We start from the raw sequence: 26266 nt of genomic DNA on the forward strand, positions 1-26266 counted from the left end.
GCTGCTGCACAGCCAAAATGGTGTGGTATTTGCTTTTAACTCTGTTGCTGATGTTACTGTTTTAACACTAAGCTTTGATTGACTTCTGTGATTTTCCCTGAACAAAACAAAACAAAAAAGGCAGGATATGAACCAGAGATAGTAAAGCAAGTGACGGAAAAAGGAGGGGTATTAGAGGGATTCAGAATTGTTTGGCCACATCAACTTTTAGGGGAGGGAGAAAGGATCGTTTTATGAAGCACTTTAGTGTTGTGAGTTGATCCTGAAATCTAAGAGAGCAGAAGTCCTAAAGCACAGTAGAACAGGATAAATATTTTATCATGTCCTTCCCCAGTTTGTCATCATTAACCAGGTAGCTCTTTGGCTTGAGTGACGTGTGCTGCACAGTGAAATCTCTCTATTGTTTTTTATTGTAGCAGTTAAGGCTGATAGGATTTTCAGCGAATGAGAGGCTATAAGTCTCCTAGGGGAGGCAATATAATGTCTCAGAAAAGTATCAGTTTGGAAAGCACATTGTTTCAGCACCAAAACTTAATGTTGCCTTTTGTCAGGAATGTATTACAGTAATTGGGATTGCAAAAAAAATATTGGATTTAGGGGAGTTTCTCCAGGGTGCAAATCTAAAAGAGAGATGAATGTGGGAGAAAAGGTTCCCAGAGGCGAGTAGATGGTGTTCAAAGTAGGCAAATGGCTGAACTTAGTCTACTTACAGAAAACTAACGTGGAGCATAAAATACACGGTTTCATGTCTATCCTTCTGCATACATTTCAGTAGAAGAACTCGGCTGTCAGCATCAACCCCAAATTCCTCATTATGTGTTAGAGCTTTAGAATCAGAATAAAACTTTGGGTCCTGTGGGAGTCCCATCATTTCCATTTTCCCTTTATTTGATGAGAGTTAACTAGGAAATGGTTTTTTGGTGGCTTTTCAGCCATTTCTTTGTTGGTTCTTTGTCCGCTCTTTGTGCATTGTGTTTCTGTGGTTAACTGTTACCAGTTGTGCTCAGAATGATTTCTCAAGCAGCTTTAACACTGATGTAAGATATTGTGGTGGTTCTTAAAATGAGTTTCTTTAGTGTTTTACAACAAATTACTATAAATAGTTCTTGCATCTTCTCTGTTTTCTACATTGCTTTTTTTTTGCTGATCTTATTTCTTTGGATAAGGTCCAAAATAGCCTCTGACCATATAAAACCAGACTATTACATATTCAACGCTAAAATTATATTATTAATTTAAATATTTTTACCAATTGCCCTAAGAGTCACTCTTTCAGTTCAGCTTGGTATTTCCTGACTTCTCAGTACAAATTCATGTATTAAATTATTTTTGTATTTACCTTGTGGTAAAAAGATATTATATGCTCTTCAATGAGCACCTGCACTGTTAGTGGTGTAGTTAGTTTCTCAGGTGCAATATGTAAAAAGGAGATACCAGCAGGTGTTTGGATTGGACCATTGATGGAAATTGCAAGGTAATTCACAGTCAACAAGGGAATGACTTTTTTGTTTTTTAATATGCTAGTAAGTAGTCTTTAAGTTTAGCTTTAACTGTTTTTAACAGTTTCTTTCTTTTGAAGAATGCATATTTGTTATGAGAAGTGTGACTTAGACATGTTTCTGAGACCTATGCTAATATTTGCTTATCAGTAAGGTAATCTAAACATGAAGTTCACAGCCCAGTTATATGATGTTCACTAAAGAGTTTTCTGAAAATGACACCATCTCTGGACTAATTTCTGAAAAAATATTGTAAAAATGTTTAGACGAATTTGTTGTAAATTTAGACTGATATTTTTATTGTTAATTCTACAGATGATCTGATTTCACTTAAAAAAGTAAAATCGGAGTTTAGTCTCCTCCAGGTTTGGCCAGAAGAGGGAACCATCTCACTGTATCTGCCACTTCTGTGACTGCACTTAAACTTTTTTGCTTTTTAGTCCTGCATTACAAATAACTATATATCTAAGACTGCCTAGCAGTGTCAGGACTCCTTCAGAATCATAAAGATATTTATTTACCTAAGGCTTTATTAACACCTTGTAAACCACATTGAGCTTATTGTGTTCTGTATTTACTATCAGAAAAAAAAAAAGAGAAAAAGTCACTTGATATTGGCTTCTTAACTTGATTGCTTTGTATGTTAAGAGCTTACATCTACGTTGTTTATGCAGTGCTAAAATAATATAATTTTCAGTAGTGTCTTTGAAAAGTGCAATGAATGGGGAGGAAAAAAAGTGCACGTGATTGGTTGACTCATCCAGGGTGTGTATTAATGCAGTTTTTGTTACACAACTAGTCCATACATCCAGAGGATTTCCAGCTTGCAGAGAATGGAAAGTACTCAGAAATGACTGATACAGTTAGGGGCGTTAGGCATGGACATCTTGCTGTCAGAAACAAGTAGTTCCTCTTTATTGCTCAGAAACCTGCACGTAGACAATTGCAGGTACAGAGTTTCATTGATTGGAAAGGGAGAAGAATTAGACTTTCCCGCAGCACACAACATTATTTTTAAAAGATGTTGGATCTCGTTTATTTTGCTTGGGTTTTGGCACAGGGAACCTCCATCCTGTTCCAGCAGCTGTTATGAGATTGGCAGGCAGAACAACACCAGGTATGATTCTTGGGCTTCTGTCATCTGCCTGAGATTGTTACAGCACCCTCTGTGCAAGTTGGTGGGTGGAGAGCGAATGAATTCACAGGTCAGTTTTTCCCATGTTGGGGAGGATATAACATGCAGATAGGCAGAGGAATACAGTATTGTTTCCTTACCCTTTTCCCTTATACCCCAAGACTCTCTGCAAGGTGCTTCTGGCACCTGGGAAGTAAACCAGGCCATGGTGGAGTATTTTGCAAGCTTTCTAACTTTAATCCATAGCTTAAGTAATGCTAGTGCCTAAACACCAAGGTAACTCAGTTAAAAACAAAAATAAATAATCAGCTTTCAACTGGTCTTGTTAAGTTTCATTGTGTTCCTGGGATTATTCACTTGTCAGGATGTCACTTTGCTCTGAGATGAGTTGCAGAAGCCCTTCTACATTGTGCCCTCAGGCCAGCAAGGCTTTAGGTTTTGGATGACACTGCAATGCATTAATGTGTTATGTCAAGGTGTCTTTTGTTTTTAATTTTGTTTTCAGGATTCTGTTTACTAGTTTGCCTCAGCTAATTTAAAACTGCTGGTAATGATAAGAGGTCATCAACACGGATATGTATAATTTGACTGATCTACATAGGGTCATTGGCTCTGAACTGAAAGCAGAGCAGATTGCTGGCTTCTAAAATTCTCCCATTGCATTCATTGTATCAAAACATCCCAAAATCCATGGATAAGTAGGCTTTGGACTGAGATTTTGTCATTCAGCATCAGATATTATTCATAGTATATCAAAATTATCATGTTTATTTTAAGAGAAATTGAAATTTTTCAGTTGTACTGACTAGATCTCCCATGCACTTTTATTTGGGTTAACTGAAGCTACAATACTGGGCATTCAGGGGAATAAAGTTTCGCTTAGGTCCTTAAACATGACTGTAGAAGTATAGCTTAAAGCACCTAGTTGTAAAAATGTTAAACACACTGATAGATATAACATTATGAAGTGACACAGAAACGCTTTTAGGAGGACCATCCACTTTAAGAAAATGAAGTCAAGGAAAGGTTATGACCAATTGAAAATGCTGTACTGAGCATAAGCTGGATAAAATTTAATTGTCTGAGATGTACATTTCCTAGGGCACACGATTAATTGTAGTGGAAATGTTCAATTGCTTGTAATTTTGCAGAAAATTCCCTCCTGGGCTCTGAAACTTTACATGCTTAGTCATAGCCTAATGGAGCATTTTCTTAGAAAGTTCAGCTCATTTTTTTTGTTATACATATGGAAAAAACCAAACAAACAAAATCAACTAACCAAATAAAAAACAAAAAAACCCAAACATTTTTGGGGGACAACTAAAAATGGCTCAAACTGACAATAAAACTTTGGATTTACATGAGACTAGTAGGGATCAGGATTAGTTTTTGGGTTAGAGTGGGTTTTGGTTTTTGATATGTGATGTGTTCTGATGCAGGAATACAATTTTGGGGAAGAACATAAAACAAGAAGTAATAAATACACTTGTATAAATAAACACATAATATATACTGTAGCATTTAGTTCCTAGCCACAGTAACTTTTCACAGTGATAATATGGCTTATGTTCAGCTGTATACTGAAATGTGTGCTCAGTGTTTCCTAGAACAACTTGAAATATTTAGAATATTTGTACACTGGCAGTATCAGCATGTGGTGCTTTCAGTTCTTTCTTTAAGAAAGTCTTGGGAAGTTTTCCTTGAATAAAGGTATTGGCTGCAACAGCAATGTGCAATAGATAGCTTGTTGAACTGTTCAGATGACGGTATTTGTTTATGAGAATACCCAGAATGGTGGCTTTAGGTTGAGGTATGGTCTCTGTTTGTCCCTTTACTGACATATGTTCCATTTTCAGTTCATATCACATTGGAATTAAAGTTACAGTAATTTCATGCTTAATCTTGTTTTGTAGTTATTGTCTTTTCCTGGAGATTTACATATTTAACAAATATTTCTTTCCAACATTTCTTTCTCACAGAGCTATGCAGTCTTCTAAAAACTATTAAGATTGGATAAGTGATTGTGAGAAAACTGATTGAGGTGTGTTTTTTGCATGTTATATTTGGATTTTGCAGGATATTTCCAGCATCTAAATTGAAATGTTTCTCATAATCTAATGATATATTCACATTTTTATTATTGCATTTATACTATTTCATAATATTTTTGGTTGTTCGTTGAAGAGCATCAACAGTATACTTGCAGACAAGTTGTGTAGTTTTAATGGTGAACTAATATTTTGTTAGCTGGATATTATGAAGTAGAGAGCATGATACTCAGAGTATGCCTGTATGGAATAATTTTATTATCTACTTTGGAAGTTTGCACAGTAATTTTGCTACAACTTAGTTAAAAATGACCTTGGATGAAACTAGTGGATTTTTTTTGGTCCTCCTGTGGTTACCTAAGGCAAGTTTCATTGTGTATCCTGTATCAAATCTTGGTGGTAAATCTCTAGTTAATAAAAGAGATAATTTTACTCTAAATGCCTGTAACTGTAGTTGTTAAATACACGTATGTTAATGTATAGTTATTTTTGTATTTCTCCTAGATGCTTGTAGAACTCTATTGCAACTCTTTTATCTGACATTTTTGCAAATTTAAGTAATGGAGGATTTAGAATCAAAGTCGTTAGTATTGGAGAAGTTAAATGTGGCTGGATTTACAAAGAGATTAAGGATAGAGAGAGTAGCCAGATTCACAGTGGGGATTATTTTGTATCTCTTTAAAGTTGCTTTTTTCCCAAGTGGGGAACTGTAGACTAAATCTTGATCCAATGAGCCACTATGATTCATGAAGCCTCTGTAACCATCACCTCCCTTCACCATCTTGTTTGTGCCCTCGCAGCCCACACAGCCATAAATACTCAGTACTACACTGGCTTAAACTAGCATATGCTCAGGTTCTGAAAATGCAGGAAACATTCTTCAGCTGTGGGTAACATTTGTGGAAGTAAAATATTATGTAGTTTGGACTTAATTTCTTTCTAAATTTTGCAGAAGCAGTTTTTGCTGGTTAGAAAGCAGGCTCAACGCCTAGATGTATATAAAACTGTCTACACTCTACTTCATCTGGGTTTAAATGGCTATTAAAACTGTCCTTAGCACAAAACAAACTTCTTTCCTCAGAGAATGTTTGTTATATGATAACCACCGCTTTAGAATGGAATAAATATGGAAAAAAATAGAGTAAGTAAGCAGGACTATTTATGGTTGTGTGAGTTTTGCTTTTCTGTTTAAAATAAGGAACTGTAATAAATAAGGGACTCAGAAACTAACATGCATAAATAGTTATGCAACATGCAACTGATTTACTTTCTCAAACATAGTATTTACTTCTCTTTCTGTGCTGTTAATTGATGTTAGAATGGCTAGCAAATGTTTAGGGGTTTTTATAAAACAGTATTTCAGGGAGATGTGTTCAAAAGGGCCCACTAGTCTATGTGCTCTGCTTCTTATATGCCTGCATTGAAAGGTCTTCAGTGTGATTTTTCACAGGTGGTGAATGATGTCAGCTTCTGTTGAGCTCAGAGCAGTGGGTACCGATTACCTTTCAAAGTTATGCTTTGGGAGTCCCAAAATGAGAATCTAGATACTGAATTACACAAATTTAGCAAATGGTTTTAAATGCATAGACTGTGATATCTGTCTTTGAGTTCCTTCATTTACAAGGAGGCAGAAGAGCAATTCCCCTGTCTCATTAGGGTGTTAAAAGGTTTAGTTGAGAGTCTCTAGGATACTTTGAAAATGTAGAACATCATGAAAGAACAATTTAATATAAGTGAGAATCAATTGTGTCCTGCATGCTGGCACCAGAGAATAGAGAGGCTCTTCTTCCCTTTTCATGCAGGAGGTATCAGTTTTTCAAGCTTAGAGGAGAATAGGAGTGTGTAATATTGTGCCTCAATTCAGATGCCCGATATAGCCACTGAGGCAGGGGAGATCTCTGCAGTGAGTTCTCATTTGTTTCTCTCCTTCCTTGGAGAGACAGAGACCGAGACCTTGGAAACACCATTACTTCCAATTATTCTGTATAACAAACTCATCATATAGCTTCTGTATTCTTTATTGGTTTACATTAAGATTGAATGAAAGTATTCACCGAAGTCTAAACCCTTTGTGTAAGAGCTCAGAGTAGAATTCATCTTGTCCTTAGACTATGGTGTAGAACTCTGAACCTGATCATGAAGTTTCTTAATGTAAAGAAATTGCCATCTCTAGGATATGCTTCATCTTAAATATGAGATGCATTGAATATAGAACTACCATTGACTGGCTCATAACCAGGCATCTGCGTTGCGAATGTTTAATATTAGAAAAAAATGCATTCCAGCCTCACTTTCTGCAAATCCCCAAAAGATGATAACTGGAGAACTGCCTGATTCGTGCATCTCAGATGGGTTCAGGTGTAACATCAGTGTTGCCTTGCTCAGACTGACCTGTCCATCTGCAGAAGGAGAACTACAGTTTTCTGGAGAACTTCAAAGCCAAACAGGATGGCTTTACTTGGTTTAGCTAATTAACTGGTCAGGTGGGAAGGTATTTTTATTTAATTTCATACTGGAGTGCCGTTGTTCTGACTTTTGTGCTAGCTGCTTGCATTTCATACTAGATTTGGACCAGTTTGCTTTTCATTCATGTTTATATGCAAGTAGTTGCATATCAAAACCTAGAGCTACTTGAACATTTTGTGTGGACTCTGAGCTCTCTCTGGCCTGAGACTATCAAACAGGAGCAGGATTCAGTCTGTGGTAATCTTGGGAAGATACACACTAATAAAAATGTGGTCATTTTTTATGTCTGCTAAATAAAATTGCCCATTGAGTGTGCTTGCGCTCCATTCAATATTTCTTTTCATTGATTGACTTAAGCAAAGCCCCTCACTTGAATAACTAAAAACTCAGCAGCATGAGTACGGTCTCTGTGACCTGGCCTGAGTTCTTAGTACTTTTGTGAAGAGTTCATGAGAAATCCACACACCAAAATCCTGACTATATTAGCCCAGCATCTTTGAGTAGAATACATACTCTTGAAAAACTGAATCTAGTCAAGAACAATTTATAAGCAGAACTAAGACTGAAGAAAGAAAAACCAAGAGTCAGAAGAAGAGCTGTTTTTTGCTGAACTCTATTGTGAGTTTCTTTACAAGGATACAGTCTTATTGGAAATTTCTTTGAAAATACCCTTAAGCTGTGAAAATTGCCTAAACAGGCCTTTTGTTTAAAAGCCTTTTGTTTAGTACTGAATTAAAAAACCAAAAAGCTATGAACTCTGAGGAGAAGAAAAGTGAACATGGGAGGATATTCTATGAAGGGCCCATGGCTGCTGCTTTCCCATGTGAGTATGTGAGAGAATACCTGTTATTGAATATTGAATTAATAATACAAGTTCTTAATGGGTGATACTAAGTCTTTGGTTTTCACATTGTCTTTTACAAATAGTCTAGCCAATATCAGTCAATAGTGTGAGTACCTATGCAATATCGCTTGCTGCTTTTCTACTTAAGTGCTAGATCTTGCTACCCCTGCATGCCTTGTCAGGAATATGTAGCTAATGGAAGCTACCACTCACAACAAGGTCACAGTGGTAGTTTCTACCTCATCAGAAATCTGTTCCGAAAGAGGCACCATGTCCCACATAAGTGCCTTTTATTTCAATTTGAAAATCATTGAACATGTCATTATTTAGTGTCAGAGAGAAAGACAGAATCTCACCCGTGGAGGGTGAAAGAAAAGCAATTTTGATAAATCAGAAGAGAGTTGATGACAGTGAGCTGTGAAATGCAAAAGTAGTTAAATGTTTACATAAAAACAAAAGAGAGGAGTAAAAAGTTTGAAATCATAAAGAATCTTTTGCTCTCCTCTGATACCTTATGTTGAATAGCCAGATCATTTTATTATTGCAAATACTGTGGCAGTAATCTTTTACTGCTTGCAGTATAGGCCTACAGCATTAAGTTAGTATAAAATTACATATAGTTTAATATATCTGTACAACACCTTTAAACAAGCTTCTCTAGGCAGGAAGGTTATCTGTCTTATAAATCTATTATTTCATTGTACATCTTGATAGCCTAGCATTGCTCCTAGCCATGTTTAAGCATTAAATAGTGCATTATTATTTCACATAAATCAACCAGAGATGTGTGAATTCATAAATTTTGCATTTGCACAGACAGTATTTTAAACGTTTTACGGCTTCGTGGGAACTTGGTATAAGAGCCTGTACACAAATCAGTGCCCAGGAAATTTCAATAAAATGTAATATCACAATTACTGCTTTTCAAAGTCATTGCTTGCATATTTTAGAAATGTTTTGACAGGGTCTAAAAATAAAAACAAAACTTGGAAACAAGTTATTTGGTCAGATTTTGCTGGATAGCTCCTTTCCTGCAGTGGCGTGGGTGACTGTTTTTTTCTGATGACCCCTCTGTTGTCTGTGTTGTTTTTTCCACTTTATTTGTACTCTCTTAATGCTCCAACTTTTTGTTTCTTTTTGTTTTTCATCTCAGTTTTTCTAGGCTGCTAAACTATAAAGTGTATGCGCAAACCTGATTGTATTCAGTCAAGAAACTGTACTGATGGGAACTTACTTAAGTGAGGTTTTTCGGGTATAGATTCTTTTGATTAAAAACCTTGAAAATACCTTCTAAATCGATTTTATTTTCATACAATATGTTACATATTAATGTTTGTTAAATGCAATGTAAATACTCTGGTGTTAAAAATGACAATGTCAAGAAAGGAAAAAAATGGAAAGAACTCTGTACTCATATCATGTATTACGCCATTATATCATATGATAAGGTAGCTTTGTTTTACAGAGGAAAAGCAAGCATAGTAGAGCAAGATGTCCACAAAACAGCTGAGTTATTGTTGCTTCTGGAGGCTATTATGTTTCCTATGTCAAGTTTTCAAAATTTGACCATTGCTTTATTTATCTGTAATTAAGCTTAATTTTGTGAATTCTCCACTGCGGTACAATTGCAAGGTAATTCAGCATCCCCTCCCTTAACAGATGGGAGACAAGGAAGTTGGATTCTATGTGGGCCCATGCCCATTCTGCCACAGGAATTACTTTTACTTCTTCTGGATAACTCAGAGAGCACCAGAAAGTGCTTTGTAGGGAACAAAGCCCAGCTGTGTTGGATCTCCAGATAAATGGAGATGTGAGGAACACAGGAAATCACTTACAGTTCTTTTACACTTTGCAGAGATATTCAGATCTCTGTTTCTTGCACCATTCAGCTTCTTCCTCCTTATCCTTGTATGCACATAGAAAGGGAATTCCTTGCAGATCTTAACTCCAAATTGTACAGCAGCAGGCTGAATCAAGCTCTGGGTATAGATTGCACAAATAATCTGTTGCAGAGCCAGCAGTGGAATCTGCATTTAGAAATACTGAATTCTGTTTTCTCTTCATCTTATTTTTCTTCCTTAATATTTTCTTATGTTAGAGTGAATAGGAATTTTGTCATAAAATTAAAAAAAAAATAAAATTTAATGTGAGTATTATTATTATTATTATCATCCTTTGTGTCTATCCAGAAATTATGTGTCATTATGTAACTAGAGAACTAGAACAGTTTTGATTTTTTTTTTGTTGGGTTTTGGTTGTTTTTCTTTTGCAGTCTTCCATATGTCTTGGAATTCTTTGTGTTCCTTGCAAACTGTTGTAATTGAGATGGAAATACCTATGTATGTGTAAATTCTGCCTTCATGGTGTTAGATTAAATGTTCTCAGCTTCGATCATTTTAGCTGTGGTCAAAAGTATAGTTAGATTTTATCTTACTAATTTGGAAGGCTTTTTAATCTTACTTTCCCACAAATAATAAATTCAATCAAATGTTAAAATATTTCAGCTTTGGGTGAAGACTGACCATGGAAACTTTAATCTCAAAAGACAGGTGATTTAGAGAGCATGGGAAACTTTTTTGGTGTTCATTAGAGCAGACATGACTGACCATATGGTGGACTATTGGCTTGTCTTGAAGCTCCACATACAAGACAGAATTAACTTGCTACAGGATGGAGATTGTGAGGCAAATTTGATACAAGTTCTGCACCTGTGTAACTCGGAAACTCTTCTATGTTCTACTGATTAAATGGGCAATAAGACTGACGAAGATAAGACTGCTCCAGGATTTTATCCAGTGTGCCTAATCTAGGAAGTGTCTTCATTTGGATTTTTTGGGAAAAGTCAAGTGTATGCCTCTAAATGTTTTCTCCTGAGCACATTGTTTTTTCCTTTTCACTTTTCTCCAACAAGTGTGTGCTTCCTGGTGAGGAGAGAGAGAAAAAGAAAATCTTCTATATACACACATTTGAATGGGATTGACTTTGCTTACAAGAAAAAGCATGTAATATCTGTGTGGGTGGCATAGTAATGAGAACTTATCTGAATGTGAAAGAGTGGATCCAGCCAGGAAGTTATAAAGGGAAATTATAAACACTGTTGACAGAAAGGGGTTGTGAAGGGTGTTGTGAAATTGAATAGTGATAATGGTAATACTTCCCCCAACCCTAAGTTTTGAAAGTTTTGTTTGCTGCTATTCAAATTTCATTGCCTTTTTGCTTAGTTTTTGTTTGTGGTGGTAATGGTGGTTTTTTTTTGTTTGTTTGTTTGTTTTAAAGTTTGTGTTGTATTGAAGGTACTGAAGATAATCTGTACCTGTCTGACACACTGATGATTACGTCTAGTACTCCGTTTCCTGGAACTGTTAATGAGCCGAGATATACTAAATAGAAGAAAACCACAGTTAGTAGTTTTGGCATGTACCAGCTTAAATGTATTGACCCTGTATCACAAGCAGTTCTGAGGATGAGCACTAAGCTAGCTCATAGAAAAAGCTTGTATTTGGAAGCAATATTGTTTGGTTTATGTGAGTGAATACTCTCCTGCTAGACCTGGGCCAGCCAGAGTAGAATAGTTTTGCTGTCTGGAGAGCTGGATTTGCCACCAAATTTGGATTTAATGACAAATATTCTGTATTTTTTAAATGCTTGAAAATTAAACTCCTCAATTTTTTGTGGGTTTATATGTTATAAAAATAAGATTTCCTCCCCCCCCCGCTTCCCCTGGATGATGCAGATAAAAAAACTACTTGTCAATATTTTGTGGAGTGAGGAAGGTTTTTTTTTTCTTTTTTCTTTTTTTCTTTTTTTGCTAACAAATATTATTTTAAAGCCAGTGGAATGTGAAAGGATAGGAGTGACAGAAATTTCATAGAGAGGTGAGTTCTGTAGATTTTCTTGAGGATGATATATACAAGCAGCTGAACACTTCAGTAGTGATTCTAGAAAAACTTATTACTCCCTATTAGAGAAAGATTCTCTCTTTTTCTGTAGTATAGATGAAATGAAAACTTCTGTACTATTTTCTGATACATTACTGACTTGTGCAACTACCTTTTCTATGGAGTGCATGTGAAACCCTGACACTGTATAATAGTTTTCTACTCTGGCAGCAGCTACAATTAACAAAAGTGGAGCTAGGTTGGTACAACCATGGGTCAGTGATGTAGAGAATAAGGCTGCCTTGCCAAGGTTGCCATTTGACTTCTACATTGTGCTGCAGTGAAAAATTATTCAAAGTGGAGAGTCCCAACAAATCAGGTCCCTGTTGTTTTTGAAGGCAAGTCATGTTTTATGGTACCGTTCATTACTGAGCAAGAACAACAAAGGAGGTCAGGACTAAGATTAATGGTATCAGCAGATCATTGTCTGAAGATTAATCTTTTTAAAATGATGAGAAAGGGATAGACACAGTGAGCCTGTAGCTGCCTACAGCTACAAAGAGTAATAATAAACATTACCATGACAGGACTGGCTCTGGAATACTAACAGAAACATACCTAGTTATCGTCAGTAAGCACTAGCAGTGGTTTTGTGTTGTTTTTTTGGCTACTGGTGACTATTGAAAATGGTGTGACTTCCCTCCCCCCACAAAGCAACAATTGTGTGCTTTCTTTTGATGTCTGATTATTTAATATTCATTTATTTGGGATCAATTCTCTCTTTCGTCGTGTTGCCGCTGCACTACTTTCTCTTGTGAAAACTTCTACATTACTACCTGGGTCTAAAACTATCAGGGATTAAAAAAAAAAGGTTCATTATAGAAATTACATTTGCTCAGTAAACCCAGGAGGCATTGTTTTTCTGTTAGCTCCACTATAACTAATCCTTGCTGCGTGTATATTTTCATGCATACTGGTTTTATATCTAGCAGAATATGTATTTATACTGCACAGGAGGTCCATGTAGCAATTGCATAAATCTGTTTATTTTTTCAAAGGCTGTATGTCAATGTCAGCAACTGATGGTATAGGAATGCTATGTACAAGTTAAACCACACAAATGTTCTTTATTTTTAGTCTCAGCACTTAATGTATCTCTTCTCAATATTACAAACTTTGACATTTGAAAAGGAATTGGAAATTTGTGTTCAGAGTGATTGGAACTGAAAAGTGTGAAAATTTTGGAATTAATTTATGCCAAACAGTTCTTATTTCTTGTAAGCTTAAACAGGTAATTAATGATAGAAGCAGTCCACTCCCATATCTGGCAAACAGCAATGACAGTGGTGATCAGAATGTCAGTGAGGATCACATTCTGCCACTGTCACTCAGGCTGAGCAGTATATTACTGCATGAGCAGCTCCACTAACTTCAGTCAAGCTCCTGGGATAGTAACATGTTAGTAGGATTTAATAGTGATTGCCGTGGTGCCTATATAATGCTATGACATTACCAAATGTAGAGATTATTTTGCTAATTTGCTTCCATGAAAGCAGGCCTCTGTTATCACATTAAGACACAATTTTGAGTCAGGTTTAAAAATCTGAGCTTGATGCAACCAGATGTTTATGTATTGTGGAATGTGAGTGTTATCTGTGTGGTGTCCTGGGTGCTGGATAGTGCTCACTGTCTTTCAGAATTGGGCATAATGTTAGACTACACAAAGTTGTAGCGTGATGATCAACTTGAAGTCAAGTATGGGACTATGTGAATGTGTATGGTCAGATGAAAGTCATCAGTGTGGTACCTGTGTATATATAATGTATCATTGTACATTATTTATCAGGGTTTGCAGTGTTTCCCAAATACAAGAGTGCTGCCTATAAGGATGACCAAGAAGGAAATTTCAATACTTGGTCCAGAGAGGCAGTGTTGCAAAACCATCTCCTTTCTCCAGGGCTGGATGAAGGCTCCTGCTCCCTTTGAAATAACCCCAAGACTAGTTGCTCTGTATTTGAACATGGAAAGCTGAAATTTGGATTGTTATAGCATGCTGACTGCTTAGCTATACAGGACTAACTCAAAGGAGGTATCTAATAGGAAACTTTCCTTATTCGTTTGAGAAATCTTTAAATTTGTATAGGATAGAGATTGTTCAAAGTCTTTCTCTTGCGTCTAAAATTCGATTCAGGATTTCATTGTGGGTATCTGTAATAGAGAGTTTCGTACAGGGAATTGCTTCGATAAGGAGTGAGTAAAATTTACTTGGCAGTCTTACCCAGCTTTATTGCAGGTAATCTTAAAACTGAAATGCATATTTCATTTTGTTGTCATTGATGTGGAGTTAGGCAAATTAAGTATGCGTCTAATTTCCTGTGAAGATCTAGAATTTGTTTTAAAAGTCATCAGTGTAGAGATACTAGCTAGAATAAAGGTAATATTGGGTAGGTATGTCCAGATTATTCCAAGCTAATGTAGTGGTCTTTTTGATTAGTAGGTCTTTAAAAATTCATACTCAACCTTCTTTCAGTGATTTCAGTAAAGTTGCATGTTATAAAAAATTGAATGATACAGTCCTTGCGCCAGTCTGCTGTTTAAGAAACCTTTGCTAACCAAGAGACATTTACCAGGAGCACACGAGAGTGTTTGAAGACCTCATATCAGTTTTGCTTGCCTTCTGTCAAACTTGGCTTATAACCTTTGACTGTTACCCTGGTTCAAATTCACATAGTCCACTACAGCTCAATGTCGAGCTCTGTTAAAATATGTCATTGGCTTCATGGCAACAGTGTAAATGTCCCATAATTTTTGTCCTTTGCTGAGAATTGAACAGATTGGGTTGGACAATCTTAAATTGTCCAACAGCATTCTTGTGGTAAAACCTTGCCAAAATTTGGGATTAGGAGTTACTCTTTGGGTTAGAAATTCTTTGGATGATCCCACTGTCAACTGTGAAAGCCACTTCAGTGTGTAAGTGTTCATTGTATGAGACATTGTGTATCACTTTTAAAAAATACTGAGCATTTACATTTGGAAATATCTTCCTAATTGTATATATTGTTCTGGGTCATTATTTTCTCATTGTTTAAATTACAGCTCATTTATTTAAAAGAATACTTGTCAAAGGAAAGCTTTAAGTACTGATTTAAGAAAGCAGTGTTAAATAATTGAAATGACTGTGATAAAATTGCCTTAGTTTAAACAGACCAGTTTTATCAGTCTGTTTAATGAATTGTGCTTTTATAGGGTGAGATAAATCTAATGTGAATACAAGTGGTTGCACTAGAAATACAGCTCTATGTGGGATTTCTTGGTGGATTTAGCTAGCAGTATTAAAGAAAAAAGGGCAGTTGTACTCCTGTTTTTCTTTTCGGAAATATTTCATGTGCAATAAGCAGTACTGATGTCTTAGAGTGTTGTAGTACATATGTGTCTGTAATGCCTGGGTATTTCGGTATGGATTTTACAAAACATCTCGGTCATTATTTGGAAAATATGCCTCTGGATGTAGAAATCAACTTGGAGATGCATCCAGTCCTGGAATTTGTAACTTTCATGCACTAGAATAGTGACACAATAATTTTCTTTGTAGGCTAAGATTTGGCAGGTTGGCCTTGCTACTTACTCATGATTTAGAAAGGCTGCTATCTTGTTGCAAGAAAAACAGCGTATCTGCTTTGGAGTCAGACTGGAGACAACCATTAGTGACTGACACAGGAGAATCCTGGGATATTTTGTAGTCTGTCCTTTGTGCTTCTATGTATTTTTAGAACACAACTTGCTTAGAAGAAGAGAGTCATTAAAAATGCATACTGAATCTGTTGTCATTAGAATGAAGGGACATAGTGCATCATCAGCTCTGCTTTTGGCTAATCTGCTTAAATAACCTACATAGCAGAATTAGTGTCTAATTTAGGGGGATAAATGTTTCCTGTAGGACCCAGTCTCACTGCAGTTCAAGGGAAATCCTTACATGCTTGTTCATATATTGGCTAGTGTGCATGATGCCATGAATTTCAATGGAAGTTCTGGGAAGGTGGTATTCAGTGTTTGACACATTCTGGTCTCAAAATGGTGGTGAAATCTTTGTTGTCTAAGTGAAAGAATATGCACTTGGTGTTGTATCAGATCACTAAGCAGATCACTGAGTGAGTAACTAGTGGTTTTTTTTGTTTGGGTGTTTCTTAAATGCTATCAAGCTGATTTTTGGGAACAGTTGACCCCATCAGCAATCATTGTGCATGTTAAGTGATATCTTGGGATCTGGGGCAATACTCTTAATGTGACATATACATGTCATTTCAACAGCTTTCAGTCCTTTATAGTCAGTTTAGGAAAGAAATGCAAACTTCCATGGTGAGCAGAGTTTGTCAGACAGTATTTGACTGGCTTCCCAGGAAGTTTTACTCTAGCTAAATCTGTGCCAATTTTTCATGTTCTCAACATGGCCTTCACCACTAGTCTTCTGTAATCAGTATCTACTTAAGCTCTGCAACCTCACTTGCAGCATTGGAAATTATGATGATTACTTTAAAAAAAAAAAGTTGAACTGAAGTTTCATTGGTTTATACAAAACACTTTCTAGGTGAAGGAAGCATCACAAGACACTTGTGCATGATGTCACTTTGCTCTAATCGAACAGGCATGTACATTTCAAAAAGGATACTTGTATTCATGCCTTATGTTTTTAGTTTATTATCCTGAGGTTAGCCATTCCTACTCAGCTTGTTTTCTGTAGCATGGCTGTGTCTACTGAGTGATATCTGTGTGTTGGCAAAAGCCCCAGTGCACCTGAAGGGAATTTCTTGAGATTTCAGTTGTTTTGTTATTCTGAAAGGGTTGGGGTGGGGTAGGGGTGTGAGGAGATGCTCTTTCTTGAAGAAATTGTGGAACAGGATATTTAATAATTTAAGCTTGTTATTGCTCCTTCTTTTCTTCCACTCCAAAGCAGTCTGTCTCCAAGATCTATGCTTTCCTGTTCTGTGTTCACTGCTGTCTGGAACTGGTCTTGGAGTTTTTACTACAGACTATCAGCTTGTCCATCTGTAGTAAAACTGACAAGGTTCTTGTTTAGCTTAGCAGGTGTCTAGGGAAATAAGCATAAATTCAAAGTTTGTTGAAGTCAAGCTGCTTTGAAGAACAACTTGATTCTGATGGATTCAAATAAGGGAAAAAAAAATCAGGTCTACATAGCTGTCTTTGAGAGTGATTTTATGATTTGAGAGTGAATTAGAAAACGAGAGGAAGTGAAAGTCTGAAAAATGAGGGAGGCATTTGAGGTAGATAAGGTTGACATTTTTACTGTTCAGAAAGTACTTACATTTTTATTAGACAATAGACTTTTCTGTCTTTGTTTTCTAGCTATTTCATCTTACTACTACAAACTTTTAAATAGTGGAAGAACATATTAAATACCGAGGAAAATTATTTTTAAAAGCTATTTTAAAAATTAATTTAAATGTAGACAGCTGTAGTATTATGGCATTAAAACACCCCAGGGTCTTTTTTATTGGTCCATTAATACTTGCCTTGAGTGGTAGAACACACCTGAGGCAAGATTTAATGAACCAATAAAACATGCCCTAGAGTGCCCTAATGCTATATTGCCAACCATTCCTATTACATAAATGCACTGTTTGCATACTTCCTTCATACATTTCAGAAAAATCTTCAATTAAGTGAAGACCATATGACAGTTCTTATCTAGAGTTTCCATCAGCATATTTTGGAGTGATTAAAATGATTATGTGAGATATTCTCAGTCAACCAATACAATATATTGTGCCTAGAACTTTATGGACTGTCCAGATAATGGATCCTTTAAGTCTGATAATGTGTTAAGTCAGAGTGTTTCCTCTTAGTTACTGAGAATTTTCTAAAGTCTTCCTAAATAATTTGAATGTAACACTGTTCTATTTCTCATCTTCTCTTGAAACTAACACACTTATTGTTTACTTAAAATCCACCTCAAAGCAGAAATCTGGCAGAGGAACTATTCAGTCCCATTAAAATGCTCAAGGATGTTAGTAACATGATGTGTTCCAAAATGTTTGACGTGGTTCAGTTGAAGAATTATTTTAGTCCTTTTTAAGAGGACAGATTTTTGGAAGTATAAATCAACTTTGATGGAGCTAAGCTGATTTATATCAGCTGATAGTCCAGCTCTTTGCTTTCCAGGACATTCAGAAGGATCAGAAATGTCATGCTTGTATTAAATCAGACAGCTCAGATGGAAGAAAGTATGAAGCATGCTTATCATATTTTACAATTGATAATTTAAAGCCTTTGACTGGAGTTTGTATTTGCACTAATGATTTAGTGTGTTCATAACCATAAACAAAAATTGATAAAAATACCAAAGTTGATCTGTATTCAGTAACAGGAAAAAGAAGCAGGAGATTGGTTTTGAATGACATTGCATGCAGAATAATAACCATCAGAGAATGAGAGTGAGCTTTGTACGTTTTTAATTTTGCTTTCCAGGATTGTTGAGACGGAATATTCTCTTAAAGAAGAAAAAGATTTATAGATGTAAATTGAAAACATGGCATATAACTTTACATATTTAAGAATCCAACATGAAGTAATTTTTGCATTAATGCAACTTTGTGGTAGTCAGCGCCAGACTAAATATGACTTAAGACTATGAATTTTGCAGAATCCTTACTTGAAAGCTTAGGAGAAGAGAGGGAGAATCCTGTGTTCTTAAACTGATACGTAGGAATTGAAGAAATTACCACTTGGGCTTTTTCAGGAAGAAAGGTTTGTAGGCCAGGGTTGATCTTTGCAAGAATATTTGACAAGTTCAATATATATGAAGATATGAGCTACGTATACTTGTTAGGGCAAAAGTAACTTTACTTACTTGTAAGTCTAGATCCTTAGCTGTTGTGAGCTGGCATAGTTCCATGGAAGCCAATGAAATTATACCAGCTTGTACCAGAGGAGGATCTGGCCCCTAATCTTTCAAGTAACAGGCTCATTAAATGCTTAAGACCAAATTCTTTCCTGGCACAACTCCATTGAACTTAATGGAATTAAGCCAGCAGAGCATTTGGCCATTATTTAGAAGAGATAACAATCTAAGGGGAACCAGGTTTCTGTATTTGTTTTTCTTTTGATACATAGTATTAGCAAACCATCTGGGATTTTTATAAGACGTAATATGTGAAGTACTAGCTAAAAGAGTCTGCACAGATATCTCACAGGTACAACACCAGACCTTCTTGATGTGCTATCTTACTTAAAATAAACAATACTGACTTAATTACAGGTTTAAACATTTTAATGTCTTCTGGAAGGGTGCTACTGAAACTATCATGTTTTTTCCCTATTTCTTGTTTTTCTTATTTCACAGTGCAATCCTCTCAGAAATTTAAGTGAAGTTAAGCTTATTGTTGAAGTTAAGACTGTCTAAAAAATTATGCTCTGTTCATCCTATGACCAAATAGCTGATGTCAGTTTTCCAGAGTTATTACTGGCATAATTTTTTTTTTCTTTCAAACAGCATGGTGGGCACATTCTGTTTAAGAATTTTCACTGCATCATCTAGCAGCTAAAAGGCTCGAATAAGTAAGTATAGCATTGCTACTATCAGAGATTGTTTCCTGAAGCCATTTTCATTTTTTTAAAAGGTTGAGGTGGTTGTCTGAGTTTTGCCTTAATTTCGTTTCTGCAGCCTTGGTGATGTTAGCTGGGCCTTATTCTTTTGGCTTACTGTGTGGATGGCTTACCCGAACTTCTTAATGCCTGACATGAAATGTGGCTGAGATTCTGCCATGATCGCTCAGTCTTTTTTGTTGTTGTCATCATTGCTATTGTTTGTTTGTTTATTTATTTTAGTTACCTCAGATAAAACTTGACTCTTTTAGCCTTCTTTATTATTGTGATGTCTTTTTTTCAGTGTTGCTCTGAGATGTTAGGTACTGCTCTCAGAAGCAATTAGGTCTAGACTTTTAGAGGAAAAAAGCTTTCTTTGCTATATTTTTGGAGCACAAGTATGGAAAGGTGAAGGTATGTGGCTGCACCCTATTGCATAATCTGTATTAACTACAGGAAATAAGACCTTTTACAAAATAAATATTTACCATTGAAGGGCTTGAGACTTTGATAGGATGCTCTGTAGCTGAGTTCAGGCCTAGCAGGAAGCATATCTCAGTGAAGATGAACTTCCCATATGAAGGTTATAAATCTAGTTCAGCAAGTCATTATGTGACCCATGTGTAGTTTTATGGAAACATGAGTAACCCAAACACTAAAATCCAAAACAGAATCACCAGCCCTTTCTACTGCATTCTTATTAAAGTTAGGCCAAGAGAGATCACTGCAAACTATTTGCAGTTGTGGGTGATGTAACACAGCTCAAGGGCATTCAGTACCTGGATAGCAGAACTGTCTTTGAATGGACTTAGATGAAGGACCACCAAGAAAACACAGAATGAAAGGCAGTGGAAGGGAAATTCATTCCCAATTAGTACCCAAAACATTCAGATGAACAAGAAGAGCTCCTTAAGCAAACCAACTGGGGGATGACGAGTCTGGAAACCATGTGGTAGGATGAAATGACTCATTTGAAGTTATGCATGAAAACATAATCGAATGTCAAGGAGTCCTAATAACTTCTGGCTTGTATAAGCAGGAGTAATGTTTTCAGATTTGTTTTATATTTCGGACTTGACCTAGGGCATGCAAAAGAAGCAGGTATCTTTCCATGTAAGGGGAAGGGCAGTATTGCTGTTCCAACTAATGCCTTGTTTAACAGAAGCCCCTGCCTTCTTTCTCTGTTTCCCTGTCCCAGTTTGGATTTCTGTAAATCAAAATGTAGCAGAATAACTAATTATAAGTGTGATAGAAGGAGATGAAGCTGTGTGACTTTTCTGATAACACCAGCCTGTAGACTTGTTTGCTTGTAGAAATGAGAGTTCTCCACATTTCTGATTAAGTGATACAGTGGAAGCTACAGAGCATAATAGCACCTGGAGTTCTTGTTGGGACTGGTGAGTGGCTTAATGGTACAGTCTGAATCTGTTTATTTGATTTTTTTCAGAGAGTGCATCTGCATGTGAGTATGTTTTCAGTTGTATTGAACAGCTAAGTTTCAATCTTGCAATAACTGTCTATGCATGTGTGATCACAATGAATCTCCTTTTCCTCTGGAAAAACAAAACAAATGTAGAGTTGTGTACCAAAGTTAAATTAATGATAGTGCTTTGACACTGATGTAGTTTTTTTCCTCTCCATGCTTAAATGATGGTTACTATTTCTATGCCTAAGTATAACTTACAGGAAAAATATTTGTGTGAGTTTGCTCAAGTAATTAGCCAGTTTACTCATGCAAATAAATACTTTTTATTCAACTCGGAACATCTTTTGGCAGCATTGCCTTTAATTACAGAAACATTTAAAGGAAGACAAGGATGTAGTGCATACTAAAAATGTTCTGTACAAATAGTGAGAGTATTTAGGTGAGCAGCAGCTCTGTAATTACCTTGCAGCCAGAAAGACCCTCACATTGTTTGAAGGCTGTTGAAAATAAGGAAAGAAATAATTTCTTTCTCATGGGAAAGGAATTAATTAGCAGTCTGCTGAGGGCCTTGGGATTGATTCTCATCCAAAGTAGATAAATAAACCAAACATTTCTTCAGACTACTCAACACGAATAAAAGATATGCTGTGAGAGCTTCTTTGTAGGGCTGAACAGCAAATCTGGCCCATGAGGAGGAGGGATAAGAGAATTTTAAATTGCCTTTGTACACTTCCAGCATGGCTTATTCCAGAGGTTGCTGAGGCTCTTTACCAAATAGAGGCAGCCCTGAAGGCCTGTCTAAGTAACTCCAGCCCTTTGGCTGACCTGCTAACTGAGGCAGTTTTGCATGGCTTGCAATGCTGTGGGTACAGTGCTGTGTGGATTTGTTGTTGTTGTTATTTTTTAAATCCATGTTCTGTCAGCTTGGGCTTGCACTGAGGTCTGCAGAAGACAGCTTAAAAAGCAAGTTTGTGAGACATCTGTGCTGAAGGAGACAGTCCTTAGTCACATCATTTGATCTAGAATTTGATTATGTTCCAGTGTTTTCACCTTGCTTCAAGCGTCTAGATTGTAGGCTCATAGAGCTATCCCTAAAGAACATTTTACATACTTATCTTTGTAAATGATTTAATAGAAGAAAACAGTAAAGCCTTTGCCTTCTATAGCTTAGCATGGATTCAGAAAGAAAGAAAACTTATCACAAAGATCTGTTTTCCAGTGTTAACTTTTAAACTAATTTGAGCTATATTATTTGACAAAAAAAAACTAGGGGAATCAAGGAGGACAATTTTGTGCACACTTCTACCCAGGCATCTGGATAGAATAAAACCCCACTTTATTAATGCCCCTGCTGAAAAGAGTTTAAGGTAGGAGCATGTTTATTACCAAAACTGAGATAATCTTTACAGAAGGGAGACATTACAAATACCTTAACTATTAGAAAAACTTCAGCTGGAAGTCACACCTTGTTAGACACTAGGAAATCCCAGTCATAAAACACAGGCTTCTGTGAGACCAGGCTGTCTTGGTTCCTCTGCTCACACAGCTTTGTCTTCTCCCCGTGTTTTTTGGAAAGTTGTTTTAACTGATGTTAGATTTCCCGGGGGACCAGACCACTGATAAAATTTCATATGTAAGTACTGACAGGTGTCCTCCTAAAGTGTACAGTGTTTTGCAGTTCTTGACATTCACTGCTGTTTGCTTCTGGTACTGTAATAGCAGCTAATAGAGGAAATTATAGTTCCATTATGTTAGATCCTGTGAAAATACGGAAGTGTCAGACATTCTGTCTTGTAAGCCTGCAACTGATCTCACAAGTTTATTTTTGGGAAGTAACTTCTGTATTATAATTTACAAGCAAGTATCCAGCAGTCCCTTTCAGCATTAAGATTGCTACAGCAGGCATTTGAATAAAGCCTTATACTAGTTGCTAGTCTTTAGCAAAGGTATTCTCAGTTCTGGAGACAGAAGAAGTTAGTGACAAGATTTTGGATTTATAAGACTTATGAAAGCATTAGAAGATGATTAGTTTTAAAGAAATTACCCGATTTACAAGACTGGTTTTGATTATTTGCATTTATTTTCATTAGTGATTTCTTTTCATTAGTGATTGTAGTTTTAGAAACTTTTATGTGTATCTGTGATGCTTCATTGCTGCCTTATTTGTGTAAATTAGATTAAATTTGTATTTTGCTCAATGCAAAAGAGACATCCTCTATATGCGGCAGCGAAGAAGAACCCATGGTTTTCAATGTCAGTTCATGGAACAGGAATATCTGCAATTCTTAGAAAGGCTAAGTACCGCCAACTTACGTGAAATATCTGTGTTAAGATGCTGAACTACTTATACCATGCTCCTTGTCAATATTAAGTCTCTATAATATACATGTGTGTACTACGTATTATGGGACCAGAGGATCTGATTCATATTCCTGCTACATAAATATGCTGGAAAGTATTTAGCAACCTGAGCATGTGATTAACTTTGCCTATATACTTTTTTGCTACCTTCATTTAAATTGCTTATATGTGGAAATTTAAGCATACGATGTCTATATATAGTCAAGATTTAAGGTTATAGTTGAGAAAACACCCAGAAAAAGGGAAAACAATATTTTGAGGAAAATTTACCTTTTTTGCTAAGAAATGATATAGTTACTTGATAATTTTGCCTCTTGCTGTGTATAGATAGAAGTATTTGAAAACTTACAAAAATACTAGGTGTGGAGAAGAGATTATAAAGTTCAATAGGAATACTTGCACAATAAGAGATATGTATAAATGCATTATGATGGATTTTAGAAAATTTACAACCATTAAGGCAAATTAGTTTTTGAGTGGTAGGGACAAGAAACTTACTTGTTTATAAAAGCCATGGGCAGAAGTATAGAAGTGAATTACTTAACCCAAGAGGGTTTGATTTTGGTGAGAGAAGAGATTCGCGCCATTCATTTTTTCCTAATATGTAATGTAAAATAAACCATGTTTCAAACTGTGTTCTGGTGAAAACACATGACTGCAAATGTCTAGCCAATGCTTTTGGCTGTTTTTACTCCTGTTATAACAGTTTGCAAGTACTTTGATTCCTATTAAGGTTCTCAGTCTCCTATGAGTTTAGGGTGGAATATACGCAAAATAGCCTAGTTGTTTTTGATGAGGACAGATATTTTCAATATGGTACATGTTTTGTCTTTCATATAATATTCACTGAACTTTTAAAAATGAAAATTATTTTTATTTGCTCACATGAGTGTGAACTCGTTCCTATGTGACCTGATGCGAAGCCCACTGATGTCAGGACTTGTAGTGAATTTTTGGACTGGGTCGAAGATAGAGTTTTTTGCCATCTTTGCAGCGGAGGATTAAATTCATTTAAAAGAGCCATCTCTCTTGTATAATCTTGTACTGTACTGTTCTTCTCTTTGTTCATATATGTTCCTGCTATTATAAAATAAATGCTTGCTTGCAACAAAAATTCAAGCCCCCTCTTATTAACTTGCATAGTTTATTGCACCTTCAGGCTATAACTAGTATGTACACTAAAATTGATACAGAACTGTGAATCCAGAAGAATCTGTCACAGTGATATGAATTTGGATGCATCTTTGTCCAACCTTATTGTGTATATATTTTCAGAGGCCCAGAAACCTAAGATTCTCTCAGACTTCAACTTACTGGGTGAACTGTCAACATATGAAAATAAAAGATCTTTACTGTATGGTTGTACATACATAAATATTCAAGTCTGGCTTCATTGAAGGCAATGTTTTTTTTTTACCACTGATGTGGGACCAAGGTTTCATTCATATGCTTGTATTGTGTGATGGCAAAAAATACACTCAGACAAATCTCTCTAAATATATGGATATACAGTGTCTTTCAGTTATTCACTGTATTAAATAACAATTGCAAATCCATATGCCCATGGCTACATAATTATTTACCACAAGTCTGTGGTATGTAGTATAATTACCAGGTGCTTGGAATCTTCTATTCTCTACCTAAATGGAAAAGCAAGAATCTGTTAAATATTTTTAAATCGTTTCCCCAATTGATATTAGTAACATCTTGCATTTTGAAGGCTTTTGTTTTTCCAGAACTTAAATTTTTTAACACGGTATTGCTCACAGCATTTTCTTTGCTTTGGAGATGACAATAAAAAATGGGGTTTTCTTGTCTGTGGTTTCCTAAGATGCACATGGTATCTAATTTCACTGAAAACTAATTTTTTAATCTTAAGTTAAAAAGTGATTGTACACTGGCTGTGGGGCTTCAGCAATAACACACAGTTCCTTTTGCCACTGAGATGATTCCAGACTGAGGAATGCCATATTTATTAGTAGCAGAAATTGTGATGAGATTGAATGGACAAGGCAAGCTTAGGTAGCTTTCTTGTGGGAGATATTCCCACACCATGTTCTGTGCAGCCCAGTTAAAGGCAGAATGCTCCCCGTTGACAAAAATGGGAAGGATCATTCATGTTCTATATGTTGCAGATAGCTGAGCAGGATCTTTTTTTGATACCTTGAATGAATGAGATCTAACCATATTTTTCTGCACTGCTGGCCTGTTGTTCAGGGATTGTTTTCCTGACTCTGTGCTTCTCTTAGTGCATTCTTAGCAGCTATAGATAACTGGAGGGAATATACACTTCTTCTGCAAGGATAGTGAAAACTGTTTCTGAGTATCTTCCAGTCCCTCTAGAGCCTCTTACCTTTCACATGGAGAGAAAGTGCTCTAGTCTTGCTTCTATGGGGAGGGCAGTTTTTAATGCTACTGTTCTCAGCTTACATGATGTTTACACATGAGGTTCGTCCCCGCCACTCAGAGAAGTCTGCATTGACATTAACAGTGAACTTAGAGCCTAGAACAAGAGATCTGTGTTTGAGATACTGCAAATACCAGTGGCTATAAACTGAATAGGATCTCCTGTTGTTTGGGAGGTGAAAGGAAAATGGGAGTTAAAGGGTCCCTTAACAAATGTATTGATTGGATTGGAAAGTTAATAGGGGAGGTTTGTGTATATCGGGTATATTTGGGTATATTACATTCATCCGTAATTCAGATTCCTGGCTTTCCTGTGGGATATGATAACTAAATGACTGGGAATTTCACCTAGAAAATCGAGTACCTGAAGCCACCTAGGATTTATCAGTTGTGTTCTCTCTTTTGCCAGTTATGCTCTTGTAGAGCACAGTTCCTAAATGTGGCTTACAGTGTGATTCCAGTTCTCCTTGTTGATTCTTCTCAGGGCTGAATTCTGATCAGGAATTTATAAAACTGCTTGCTTTTTTAAAAAAAATCTACTTTGGCATCCTTTCAAACACAAAGTTTTTATGAGCCCTTCAGGATTTAGCCTTTTATTTTCAGT

This window comes from Nesoenas mayeri (assembly GCF_963082525.1).
Source record: "Nesoenas mayeri genome assembly, chromosome: 2".
Lineage (NCBI taxonomy): Eukaryota > Metazoa > Chordata > Aves > Columbiformes > Columbidae > Nesoenas > Nesoenas mayeri.